The following is a 13897-nucleotide window of genomic DNA, read 5'->3' on the forward strand; positions in this document are numbered from 1 at the left end:
AAAAGACAGGATTCTTTACAAAGGATTTAATTAACTATGTTTAATATGATATATTCACATAGGTGATTTTATTGTTTTAGAATTTATCTAATAAATCGAAAAAAAATTTCTACAACAAAGGTTGTGTTAACAAACGTGGTTATGATGACTTCGTCAGATGAAGTTAGTACTACCACAAAAGATTCAACGAATTAGTTCATTCAGACCATTTTCATGTTTTCCTTTATAATGTTATCAGTATGCTAAATACCTTTGACCCAATTTTCCTTGCAAATCTGAAACAAAGTCGTTTTTGTTATGTTGGCCGCATCTGTGACACGTTTGATTGCTTGGTCAATTCCAAATTTAACAATTTTATTATCATTTTCCCATTTAAAAAACTGATAGACAGTGTATGTCATTTTTCTTTCTTCTGGGCAAAAAACACGACGCTGAGAACTTACCATGGTTTTTACGGAAGCCTATTGTGCAAGACAATGAATGAAGAAGCTAATCTTCATGCATTTAATAGGATTTGACCGAAGGTCTCAGTGAACTGACCCAGTGGCAACGTGTATGTCATATCTCCTAATTTGTCATTTTCCTTCCATTGTCTCAGTGAAGCGAAAGCATCGGGATTAAGGAGAATCGGCACCGCCACAAATGAGTTTTGGTGATTGACACCTTAAGCTGCGCGTTGGCTGCCTTTGTTCAAAAGATATATGGGATTAAGGAGAATCGGCACCGCCACAAATGAGTTTTGGTGATTGACACCTTAAGCTGCGCGTTGGCTGCCTTTGTTCAAAAGATATATATATATATATATATATATATATATATATATATATATATATATATATATATATATATATATATATATATATATATATATATATATATATATATATATATATATATATATATATAATGGCATTTTCACTTCTAGAAAGCTATACTTCAGCATTTGGACAGTTTATTGGCTAAGCTTTCGGGAACAACATTTCCCATCATCGGAGCTAAAAAAAGGAATGTAAAACACATATCAATAGACATTACATTAGTCAATGAAATTCTGTAAAAAGGCAAGAATTATAACAAATAAATCGAAATACTTAAAAAATGAAGTGGAGGAAATATACTAAAAAATAATGAATTAAACCATATAAATCAAATTAAAAATTAAAACATTAAAACATTAAATGAATGCTATAGGAAAAGAGCAATATCAAAATCAGAACAAATACACAGAAAACTTTAAAGAAGAATTCACAAAACATCATAAATATGGGAATCAAAACAATAATACACAGAAATAACCTGGAATAAAAGAAAAAGAAAAAAAAAACAGACAAAATAAAATAAATTCTGGATAAGAAAGAAACACACCTAGTATGGAAAAATATCCAAGACTGAGACATGGAAGGACGGGGAGGCTTAGACGTTAGAGCGCTCTAACGTCTAAGCCTCCCCGTCCTTCCATGTCTCAGTCTTGGATATTTTTCCATACTAGGTGTGTTTCTTTCTTATCCAGAATTTATTTTATTTTGTCTGTTTTTTTTTTCTTTTTCTTTTATTCCAGGTTATTTCTGTGTATTATTGTTTTGATTCCCATATTTATGATATTTTGTGAATTCTTCTTTAAAGTTTTCTGTGTATTTGTTCTGATTTTGATATTGCTCTTTTCCTATAGCATTCATTTAATGTTTTAATGTTTTAATTTTTAATTTGATTTATATGGTTTAATTCATTATTTTTTAGTATATTTCCTCCACTTCATTTTTTAAGTATTTCGATTTATTTGTTATAATTCTTGCCTTTTTACAGAATTTCATTGACTAACGTAATGTCTATTGATATGTGTTTTACATTCCTTTTTTAGCTCCGATGATGGGAAATGTTGTTCCCGAAAGCTTAGCCAATAAACTGTCCTAATGCTGAAGTATCTGCTTTCCTTCGCCTTTCTGCTATATATATATATATATATATATATATATATATATATATATATATATATATATATATATATATATATATATATATATATATATATGCATTTGTATAAATAATAAAATAATCACCACCATTTATTCTGAATGTTTTTTGTGTCAATTTCTCCAGGCATATTGCCACCCGAAGCTCATGCACCTAAAGCACATGAATGGAATCTACTGGAGATAACAAAAAAAAAAAGGAGAAAAAAAATCTCGACAATCACGCGCACACTGATATAAAATGAAGTTTTACCTCACCGTTATCACTAAACCTTAAATGACAGTCTGTAACTTCAAATATCGTGTATTAGTTGATTATATGACACGTTAGGTCTTAAATACGAAAATATCGACAATCACACGAACACTGAAATAAAATAAAATTTTACCTCGCCTTTATCACAAAACCTTAAATTACAGTCTTTGACTTTCACCGTGTCATATAATTCACTAGTACAATATTTTTGGTCTTAAATACAAAATTAAACTACTTTTCCTACTGCTGCGAAGCCAGCAATAAATGTATGATACATATTTGCGATGTCACACGAATTATTTATCATTCTGATGAGGGGGTAACTTGAAAACAGAGGGGGTAACTTGAAACCGGTTTCAAACTACCCCCCCCCCCGGTAATCTGAAACCGGTTTCAAGTTACGGGGGGGGGGGGAGGGTAATTTGAAACTGGGGTAACTTGAATCCTTTACACCGGGGTCTTTTCTCCGTTGACATGCCTGTCAGTCTCTCCCTTTTCCCCTGTTGTTTGCTTAGTGGTTGTTGTTGTTGTTGGGGTATTAAAGCCAACACTTGTTGTTGGCACGGGCCTTTCCCTTGGTTGGCCCGTAGGATATGCTTAGTGGTAGCTAGAGGGTCCTGTCCCTCATTCAGTTATACGGGCAAATTGACTTGGAATCTGCTATGCAAATTCCAGCCCGTGGGATGCTTGATATCTTATCATTACCCCCACCTGGGAACATAACCAATATCCCAGGCTGCTGAATGAGGATAAGCAATTCACTCGAAATTACCACTACCTTTTGGCCTTACATCAATTAGCTTCGGCTATCTAAATCTAACGTAGCTCAAACCATCAGTTTGTAAAGTAATTTTAGTCTCATTTTTATTTTTAATCCCTTTATTATTGAACAAAACACTGCAACCCTTTCAAGTTCACAGCTATCATTGTTAATTCTAATTACTTAAATTAAAACAATATTCTTTTACGGGCTGCCCAGCGGCAAGAGCCCGTGTCTTACATAAGGTAAGGCAATCTACACACACACACACACACACACACACATTACAGAGAGGTTGTACTGTATGTGCATGAACAGAGTGTTCTTGTATGTTTGCTGTAATGTAATGGATGTTTGTTGGTTTGTAACGACTAATTGCATTACATTTAATGTGAGAAACTACCAGCAGATTGTATATCCTTTTTTGAGTTCCCAACATCAAGATGTGGTTATTATTGCAACCAAAAAAATATTTGTAATTTATGACAATTGATAATGTGTTGAAGGTATTTTGAATCATTATAAAATTACCATACACACTGTTTAGAAAATATCAAATGCAAAAAAATTATATTAGTTAATTAACTACAACACCCTCCCCATTGTTTGTGAATTAGAGGCTGACATTCAACAATTTCAATTGGCCTAAGCACAGTGACAGACAGGGGTGGAAATTCCATACTACAATAACTAACACGCCTTGGAAACAAATTAAACACATAATAATGTGCATTGTACGTATAAATCTTCTTCTTGGGGTATTAAAGCACGGGCCTTTTCCTTGGTTGGCCCGTAGGACGTATAGATGTTGTTGGGGTATTAAAGCCAACACTTGATGTTGGCACGGGCCTTTTCCTTGGTTGGCCCGTAAAATACAGAATTGGATAGTCCAGTCTCTCACAACTGGTGATATCACACATTTAAATATAGATTTTATAGTATTTTTTTCTTTATAATTCAAACAACAATGTATTTATTATGGAAAATCACGATGTGTTTAATTTTATAATGTTATTTAAAAAAAAATAGTCAATAGCAGTTGTTATATCTATATAATTATTGTAATAGTTTTCGAAGTAATATTTCTCCAAATAGACCAGGTTGACGTCTTCTATGTTCAATAAGTCATAATATAAGAGTCAGGTTCATTAAGTAATTAAACAAAATGATCTTTTATAGAGAATCACAACTAAACATTTTTGTTATTATTTATGTAATCATAAAAGCGGCTATTTAGGCTAAATCCAGCCCACCTCCTACGTCATAGTTTACATTTTTTCTTTGGTAAAACAGAAGAAAAAGAAACATTTCTTTTTCTCAATACACAGTGTTCACAAATGCTTAATAACAGAGAAAAAAGTAACCCAATTACTTAAAACTTTTTTATTATAATTTTTTTTGATGTAAAAGGGCTGAGAGCAGCTCTTGTTACGTTCGTTCGTATGTTTGTATCCACCCTACTTGACTACCCACTGAACATGGCGTCCCAGAGAGAACACAGTTCTTCCAGTAAATAGTTACAATTAGATAGAGATTTTTGACAGTTATTATCATCATTATTACTACCTATAAGCTACATCCCTATTTGGAAAAGCAAGGTACTATAAGCCCAAGGGCTCCAACAGGGAAAAATAGCTCAGCGAAGAAAGGAAAAAGGAAAATAAATACACTACAAAAAGCATTAAACAAGTAAAATAAGATATTCTAGGAATGTTAACAGTATTGGAATAAATTTCTTATATATAAAATAAAAACTTCAAAAAAAGGAAGAGAAATAAGATAGAACAACATCCCGGGTGTACCCTCAAACAAGAGAACTCTACCCCAAGACAGTGGAAGACCATGGTACAGAGGCTCTGGCACTACTCAAGACAAATGAACAATCATTTGATTATGGAGAGTTCTTCTCGTAGAAGAGCTGCTTGCCATAGCTGAAGAGTCTCTTCTACTCTTACCAAGAGGAAAGTAGCCACTGAAAAATTACAATACAATAGTTAACCCTTTAAGTGAAGAAAATTTATTTGGTTATCTTAGTGTTGTCATTTGTATGCTTAGTCAAAGGAAAATGAGCTGTACCCAGGAATCCAATGTAGTTCTGTCTGGCCAGTCAAAGGACCCAATAACCCTCCAGCAGTAGTATCTCAATGGGTGGCTAGTTTTTAACAGATTGTCCGGAACAGCTCTTAGAATAGCAGTAATAACCTCCATGAGTAGTTTGGCTGACATTAAAAAGATGCACTCAAAGAGAGCACACTTGATTTTTGCAGTTGCTCTGAGGGATAACAATATCCCTTTTTCATATACTGGGCCTAACAATGCAGGCTTCTGGTACTAGAAAAACCAGGCTCCTCGTGGATCCAAAAGGAAGAATCATAGTGGCAGAAAATGTTTTATAGCAGGGAGACAAGGTGAGTAGAAGAGACTGGGAGAGGAGTTGGAAGAATTATGAGTATGAGAGAAAGGAACTGTTTGAAGTGAAGAACTTATCTCTGTTCTATGCTCAGGAGGTGAGACTTGAGGGAAAGGAGTATTTGACTGGGTGATTAAAAGGATTTGGGAACTTTGAAGAGGGATAGGACTTTAGAGAAAATGGGAAGGACTCTATATGCTGAGTGAGTGATTGGCTAGGATGGAAAGGAGAAAGATTAGGGGAAGGTGTTAGTGATGGAAAGTTAAGGATTGAAGGTTTAGGTTGTTATTGAGGCCTCTGTCGAGGTGCTCATTGGAGGTTTGGCCAGCTGCGATGGTGCTTCAGATGGGCTTCGCTGTGAGTTGTCTTTCAGAAATGTAATCCTTCTCAGACACTCTGGGCACCTCCTGCTCCAGGCATTATGTGAGAGCGCACAGGTGTCAAGGGTTTCCTTCCCTTTCTTGTAGGCATTGATGCATATGTGGGTCGGGTGAAGTTTGCTACAGATACTGCAAATGTTGGGGCTTCTGCAAGTCTTTGTGATAGTGCCTATAATACTGGCAAAAATAACATTAAAGCAGCACCAATGTATAATCTTGGATGGGAAAGGTTCTCTATATTCCAAGGTTGAGAGATGGTGGGAATTGACTTATGAAAGTAGCGATAACTTTTGTTTGATGGAGTCTTGAGTTTATTCTTGCATCCTCTGCATCTGCAATGTAGCTGAGGGAGGTGATGGAGGATAGAGGCATATTCACTGGATAGCTGAGACTGCCTTCTTCTGCCTCTTTGTTGGATCAAAGAGTACCAGGGAGGATTCCATCTGTACGAGGCTAACACTTTTTGGATCCTTAGGGGTGATGACGAGTTCATCCTTGTGGTTCAGTCCGACAGTGATTTGGATGCTGGGCTTTGAGTTCACCAGGGGAGAAACTGCAGCAAAGGATTTAGTATTTTCTACTGGTGTTAGCTTGAATCTCAAAAAAAGGTTTCTTCTCAGTGTTTTTGGTTTCAGGCTGGGAGAAGGAGAGCTGGACAACATAGCAAAGGCTTCTTTCAGTAATTGTGGGCAGTTACAGTCAAGACAGTGGTGTTCTTTAGGGGTAAGGTAGCTAGGACCTTGGAAGTGGATTTCTTTGTCTCTATGACAGTGGAGAGGGGGCTAGATGCCGTGAGTGGAGTTTGTGCTGTGGGTGATGGTGATTGCTGTGTGGCAGGAGACTTTGGAGAAGGCTGAGCTGTGTTGGCAGTGGGTAGCTTGCTGTCATATATTTTAGTGGGCATTTCTAACACATGTCTGGTACTAGGTAACTAGGCGAGTTGACTTATTGCTGTAGTTGGAGTCACTTTTGCATATTTGTCAGTCACATCTGGATATGTCCTTGCAATAGAGCTCTGTAGCCTACAATGGCGGGCTCAAAAAGGGCACAACTCCCTTCTAAAATGGCTTAAACCTGGAACAGACATGGCGAGAGTATAACTCTGTTGGATAAGAAGGACAGGAGTTAAATTGAAAATCTTAGCTAGCCAAGACAGTCGCACGTGGCTGGGCCCCTAAGCAAAGGCTACAAGTCCATCAAGCAAAAAGTAGCAAATGGTGATAATTATTAACCACATGATATCAAGCAATTGCTTTTTGCTTAAGCATTTGCTACTTGAGGCTGTCTTGAGCTTCTGCTTTTACTTACAAGCCTTTGCTTTAGGCAAAATTTAATGCTTGCTCGGTTTTCATTCATCATTATCAACGTACTTGTTTGTTAGCTTGCTTTACCTTATGTAAGACAATGGCTCTTGCGTCAGCAGCTTGCTTGCTTCTTAAATTGTCCAGTAATATTTTGTGATATGATACAAATTTGTATTATACAATTTATTAGATATATTATATAAAATCAATTTGGTTTTGCTTTGATAATAACAGTCAATATTGATAATTTTATCTGAAAATCTCTTTGTTCCTCCAAGTTACATTGAACTAAAGTTAAGCTCTGCAGGTTAACGAAACTTTTGTTTTTACAGCTTAGAGGTTGTTAATAACATTAATACTGATATTTTTATTGGTACATTATATTGTCGTTATTCATCTCCTACACTTAACATATTTAGAAGCACAATGAATAACTGATGAATTATTACAATAGAGTTTTCTAAAACGGATAGTTAGATTTACTCGGAATTTCAACGAAAAAGAAAAAAAAAATAACGAAATTCTATTGTTTGACTTTGGAGAAACTTTGATTCGAGGAATGAGTATAGATATAATAATTGATATGGACTAATATTCTTAAGTAAAATTAAATAATTATTTGTATTTTGATATTTTCAATATTTCTTTTTGAAAATATTTCATATTATGGGATATTAGAAAAGGAAATTGTATAAAATTAAATTTTTAAGATTCTATTTCACCAGTTATGAGAGTCTAGTCCTCAATTCGGCTGTCGCTGGATAGTAAGGAAAAAACATAGTGAAAACAATTTATCTTTGAAAGATGAAGAGATTTTAAAGTCTCCCCTCTAAGGCAACATTCCCAACTCTAACATAATGTTATCTCATACTCTAGTGTCATTTTGAGGGAAATCCTCCAGACAAACTCATTTTTCACAATTTTCAACATTTCACCTTTATCAGAATATGAAAAAAGATTTTCAAATGCATTCATTCAATATATGCAGGTTCTTGAGTAGCCTAAGTGACAAAACCGGGTGTGTTATATTTGAACCAACAAATGAGATGCTTAAAACATTGGGTACAAAGAATATTTATCCACAGTGGCAGATTCAGTAAGTGGTCATAAGAGATATTTAATTTTGTTTTGAGAAACATTCCATTCCTTCCAAAAGAAAAAAAAAACTAATCTTTATTATTTTGAGGAATATGGGGTGTAACATTGTTTTATATATAAAACCAAACCTAGGAAATTATCAAGGAATGAATTACTTGAATTTATATTGTAAGTCAACATTACTAGAAAAGATTAGTCATTATCAATCATAAAGTCTCTCTCTCTCTCTCTCTCTCTCTCTCTCTCTCTCTCTCTCTCTCTCTCTCTCTCTCTCTCTATATATATATATATATATATATATATATATATATATATATATATATATATATATATATAAAACTTGTCATTTCCCAAAGAATTGTTTCACTAAAGTTGGAAAGGTTGACGTCTGTATCCCTCAGTAGGGCATGTAAGAGTCAGGCTCTACGGGATGTCAACGCAAGAGCCCGTGTTTTGAGGAAAGAATCAAACTATACATTTTGTTTGGAAACTCTATCGTATAAATGGCTATTTTTGTGTGAATTCAAACTCCTCTGTTTTCATTTTCATTTCTTCTTGAGTAAAATACTGAATATCAGAGATAGAAAATTATGAAATTGAAATAGGACATTTATCAAGAAGTTTTGATATCTGGTAGGAGCTTAATTAAGTTTTTCCTCTTCACTCAAAGGGTTAACTACTGCATTGTAATTGTTCAGTGGCTCCAATAAACCTATTTCATGATAAGAATGTATGGTGAGATTTTGAGTCTCAAAATAAAAGTATTATGAATAATTCTTATTCTTTGTTTTGTCCAGATTTTCCAGTTATTTCAACATCTCAAACATTCAAAAGTAAATCCTATGGATTAACGACTCAGTCTCTGTAGATTTGGTTCAAAGTAAAACTTTCCATTGTGAATGTGAATTTCAAATACTAATATATTTATCTAATACCTGAGAAGATTTTAGAAAGGTCTAGAACTCTCCTGCTGCCTCTGTTTTCCATCACACCCTTAACATGAGGAAAGCAGTAGACCTATAGGCTACATAGAGTAGGCCTATGGATGCATGTTTTATCTATGGTAGCTTTATGGGTAAATATTTATCCATATTTTAATTTATTATGAGTTAAGACTGCTATAAGGGTGATGAACATATGATACTTATTATACAATAAATGAAAACTGTATACCAGAATTAACAACCAAAATAGGCCTACAGACATCAAACAACTATCTTTCTTCAAACGCCTTCTGTTCCCATTTGATTATTGCAGTACTAATCAATTAGTTGTCCTTAATCAGAGAACGGAGGAGATTTTCAGCTGCATCCATTTTCCTTTGTTAGAATAATGAGACCATTTAGTGATTCAGTCTTTATCTGGCATTGCTTTTTTTAATATGGTTTCAACTTCGAAAAGGATTCTCTCTCCCTCTCGCTCGTCGACTTCAACTGATGATGATGATGAATGAGGAATTGGAAGAACTGATGAATCTAACATTAATTGGGATGGCAATTAAGGGAAATATTACTTCACATTCATAACAGAACACCAAAAATCTGTAAAAGGATTTTCTGCAATTTCTAATTGTTCTAAATGAACAATTTTGGTTTGGGTGACGGTATACATGAAAGAGGTGGAAGAGAGAAGGTATGGAATAAGAGTTTAAGACAGAGTTATTCCTTAACATAATTATATTCACTATGGGAAAAGACCTAATATGTCTCTTCATCTTTCAAAGACAGATAAAAAGAGATTTTCATTTATTAGTCCATGAGCCTGGTCTCAAAATTTTGGCCCTTGGTACCATTTTGGGGCAGGAAATCTCATAGTGATTAACTGAAAGACCAATGTCTATAGTCTTAAAAAATGTATGATAGCATTTTATATCTCTTTGCTTTCCTTGTGTTATCAACCGTTCTTTATGTATGACATGTGATTCTTTCCAGCGTGACTTACAGGTGATTTTTGTCTCCTGCGAGCTAGTCCATTAATATTATTAGGACGTATTATATACCAAAATAAAGGTCAAGAAAAGGGCTTCAAAACAAGCTATCACATAATTTAATATCTTGTACACAGTGTAAGTTAGGAGCATATTTATGCTGAAATTAATGATTTTTTTTTTCAATGTAACTGGAAATTTTTCCTTATAGAAATAATATCATATCTGTTATTTGTGATTCAACTTAACATTCATATTCTGTGTTTCAAGAGCTTTCTTTTGATATCAATATGTGATCCATAGCTATTATATTAAGAAAGTTATTGGATGTTAAAATAACAACTATCACGCTCCAGAATCATTCATTTACTGTATATAACAGTAATAAAAAATAACGCATTTAGTTTCTCTTCTTTTAGATTACTTGTGTTGAGGGCAGATGCAGCTGATAGTCCTGGAGAACAGTAGGTCTACTTTGTCAAGATGGACTCAACGAAAGAAAAATGCATTATCCACATTGAAACTATGATAATGACCCAACAACACTGGTAACACCTAAGGACTATGACTCATGGTTGGTGCTTCTTGATGTAGCCCGAGTGAGGAATCATAAACCAATTTTCCAAATTTCAGAAGGTCTACATGAGCAAGAGATGCCCAACATTTGTTACCACAGACAATGTAGAAGCCGATTTACACTAAAAAGAGATCTGAATAACTAAAAGAAAATCAGCTGAAATTTCAGAAGACGATCAAGGCAGCAGTGGAGCAGCAAAGAGACATAAGAGAACACCATCTACATCCCGAGTATACCAGCTTGAGTGTATATTTTGCGGAAAAGATAAGTGTTTGAAAGGAACATCCACTCGTGAACATCTTATCCTGGCTAGGCAATTAAGGGTTGATGAGAGGCTTCGACAGTGTGCAAGGGAAAAACAAGATGACAAGATATTAGCTGCAACAAGTCGAGATATTATTGCTGCAGAGGCTCATTACCACAACTCTTGCTACAGAAATTATACCCGAAAAACAAAAAAGTCTCTAGAATCTAGAACAAGCAAGAATGAGAATGAATATGAAATAGCTTACAACGAGGTTGAATCTGAGGCTTATGATGACCTTTTTACATTTATAAGAAATGAAATGTTGCTGGATAAGCTAATTGTTCCTGTAGCCACACTTGCAGCTAGAATGGAGAACTTCATGCATTCCAGAGGTTACAGAATGAATGAATCCACCAAGAAACACATCAAACGGAGACTGGACTCAGAAGTTGGAGACATTATTCATATCTATAAGGATGAAGCAGGAAAGTTGTTAGTAATTCCAGACAGCATTACAATGCAAGACATGGTCCTTGAAAACAAAAGTCTTTGAAATGAATAGAAAACTCTGAGATCAAAATCTAGTGACATAAAGTGCTCATTCACCAGGCATTATCTTATGTTCGAACATCAATACAGGAAAGCTGTTTACCATCTTCGTGGCCCTACCATCCATCTGATCTTAAAAACGAGTCCATGAATTTGCCATGTCTGCTTCAGCAGTTATTGACTGGTATTCTGACTGGAGAACCTGAAAAAGAAAACCCATCTCAAAGAGTGAAACTTCTAATACAGTCCCTTAGTCAGGATCTAATATATGCCACAACACGAGGAAAGCAGAAACCTCCAAAACATTTGTTGCTTCCATATGCTGTCAAAACATTAACAGGCAATACTGAATTGATTCGGATGCTAAACAGACTTGGACATGGGATCTCTTACTCACAGCTTGAAGAAAATGACACAGCACTTTGTCTGCAAAAATTAGCTGCAACACAGAACCAAATGGTGGTCTTACCTACTCCTTTGCAGCCATACATTTTCACAAATTTAGCATGGGATAACATCGACAGACTCGAAGAAACTTTGACAGGTCAGGGAACTTCTCATCGTGTTAATGGCATTGCTGTGCAACGCAAAATAATTGGGCCTCTTCTCCCAAAGCCTGCTCTTCCAGTTATTGATAAGCAAAAACAAAGAACTATTTCTATACAGCACACAGAACTGGAAACCTACATTGCTGGAATGAGAGTAGTTCCACAACCTTTGCCACCAAGAACGAGTAATAAAGATGCTGATGAAGATGCAGAATCTGCTCGGAAAAACAATTTAATCTGGATCATTCTTAGGCAATCAAATATGGAAAATAAGAACATCCCAAGTTGGACAGGATTTAACATAATCATGAGAAAGGATATCTCCATCAAAGAAGACATCCTTTGCTACCTTCCCACTATAAACGCCCCTGCAACCGAGCTCACTACAGCTTTTGAAATCCTGAATCAATCCGAGGCTATCTGAACAGAGTTGCAGCTACCAGTTATTGTCATTGTCATAGATCAAACTATTTTTTGCAAAATTATCAGAGATCGCTTGGAGACACAGAGTTAAATATGCCAATGTCATAATTAGGTTGGGAGCATTTCATACCATCTGCAATGCTCTGGCTGTCCTAGGCAAGAGGTTTATGGATGCTGGCTTACGTGACCTATGTATAGAATCGGGTGTTGTTTCAGAAGGTTCAATTAATGGTGTTCTTGAAGGTAAAATGTACAACTTGTGTATGTAGCTCTCATGAGATTGATCTGGGAACAGTTTATGTCACAATTGGACGAAGATGAACATGTGTACCTGAGAGTTCAAAATACCTTATCCCAGTTAACTAACAAAGACCTGAACCAGAACGATATGGGCAACTTGTTAGTGACTCAAGACTTTAAAGACCTCAAAATAATGTGGTCACAGTTTCTTAACCATTTCCACAAGTCGAATGGTGATCTGTCTGGATTTTGGATGTCCTACGTTGACATGATTGAGGACATTATACCTGGCTTGCTACGTGCATCCCGTGAAGGCAACTGGGAGCTCCATCTGCATGCCATTAGATCACTGATTCCCTGGTCATTTGCATATGACAGAACCAACTATGCCAGATAACTCCCTGTGTACTATGCCCAGATGTCAGCCCTAAGTGAGACACATCCAGAAGTGTATGAAGCTTTCAGAGATGGTTGCTTTTCTGTCCAGATGTCAAGCACTAATCCTTTTGGTCGTCTTCCAGTAGATCGGGCACTCGGAAGTTACAGTGAACAGAGACACTCAAACACCAGTAGGCACAACCGGATTTAGTCTGAAGTCAGGGGCAGTCAAACGCTATTACATAACTTCTGAGCAAAGAAGTGCATTCTTAAGTCAGTTAAGAGACATGGTTCACGAGAATAAATCAGATGCAGTTCATTATGATCTCCAGCACCCCAGATCTGAGAAAGACGAGGAAGCAATTTTGGCAATAGTTAGTGCAATTGAAAGCTGGGTAAACCCATTTTCCAGTCAACAGGACATGATGAGCATCTCAACAGCAAAGACTGCCACTGCAGAAGTTGCTTCAGATTTACTTAATGCTCTAGATGTTGGAGAGAAGTGTTACACCGAGTTTAAGCAAGAAAGACTAGATTTTGATCCCCCCCTTTACACAATTCTTTGATACTGTCAAGCTCAATAAACTGAAAACCTTTAGCCACATGTGCAGGAAGAAAGAAGTGAAAACTCATACTGGAAGAGCAGTGATATTGAAGGCAGACAGGTCTATATGCTGTACGTTGCAGTTGAACATTCTGTGGCGAATTGAAAACCAACCTCGCATAATTGGTGACATGAAACCTAATAATCTTAATTTCATAGAAAAAAAAAATCCTAATATGACATAATATGATATATTTTTGAGAAGATGTAATGGAATATTAAAATT

This window comes from Palaemon carinicauda, chromosome 25, assembly GCF_036898095.1.
Source record: "Palaemon carinicauda isolate YSFRI2023 chromosome 25, ASM3689809v2, whole genome shotgun sequence".
NCBI classification, from domain to species: Eukaryota; Metazoa; Arthropoda; class Malacostraca; order Decapoda; family Palaemonidae; genus Palaemon; species Palaemon carinicauda.